This window comes from Physeter macrocephalus, chromosome 20 (assembly GCF_002837175.3).
Source record: "Physeter macrocephalus isolate SW-GA chromosome 20, ASM283717v5, whole genome shotgun sequence".
Taxonomy (NCBI): domain Eukaryota; kingdom Metazoa; phylum Chordata; class Mammalia; order Artiodactyla; family Physeteridae; genus Physeter; species Physeter macrocephalus.
The window spans coordinates 62,767,999-62,768,725 of NC_041233.1; positions in this window are offsets into that span (position 1 = coordinate 62,767,999).

A 727-nucleotide genomic window follows, 5' to 3' on the forward strand; every position below is an offset into this window, starting at 1 on the left:
AGCAAGATCATTTTTGACCCACCTCCTAGAGAAAAGGAAATAAAAAAAATAAATAAACAAATGGGACCTAATGAAACTTAAAAGCTTTTGCACAGCAAAGGATACCATAAACAAGACCAAAAGACAACCCTCAGAATGGGAGAAAATAGTTGCAAATGAAGCAACTGACAAAGGATTAATCTCCAAAATTTATAAGCAACTCATGCAGCTCAATAACAAAAAAACAAACAACCCAATCCAAAAATGGGCAGAAGACAGAAATAGACATTTCTCCCAAGAAGATATACAGATTGCCAACAAACACATGAAAGAATGCTCAACTTCATTAATCATTAGAGAAATGCAAATCAAAACTGTAATGAGATATCATTTCACACCAGTCAGAATGCCCATCATCAAAAAATCTAGAAACAATAAATGCTGGAGAGGGTGTGGAGAAAAGGGAACACTCTTGCACTGCTGGTGGGAATGTAAATTGATACAGCCACTATGGAGAACAGTATGGAGGTTCCTTAGAAAACTACAAATAGAACTACCATATGACCCAGCAATCCCACTACTGGGCATATACCCTGAGAAAACCATAATTCAAAAAGAGTCATGTACCAAAACATTCATTGCAGCTCAATTTACAATAGCCAGAACACGGAAGCAACCTAAGTGTCCATCAACAGATGAATGGATAAAGAAGGTGTAGCACATATATACAATGGAATATTACTCAGCC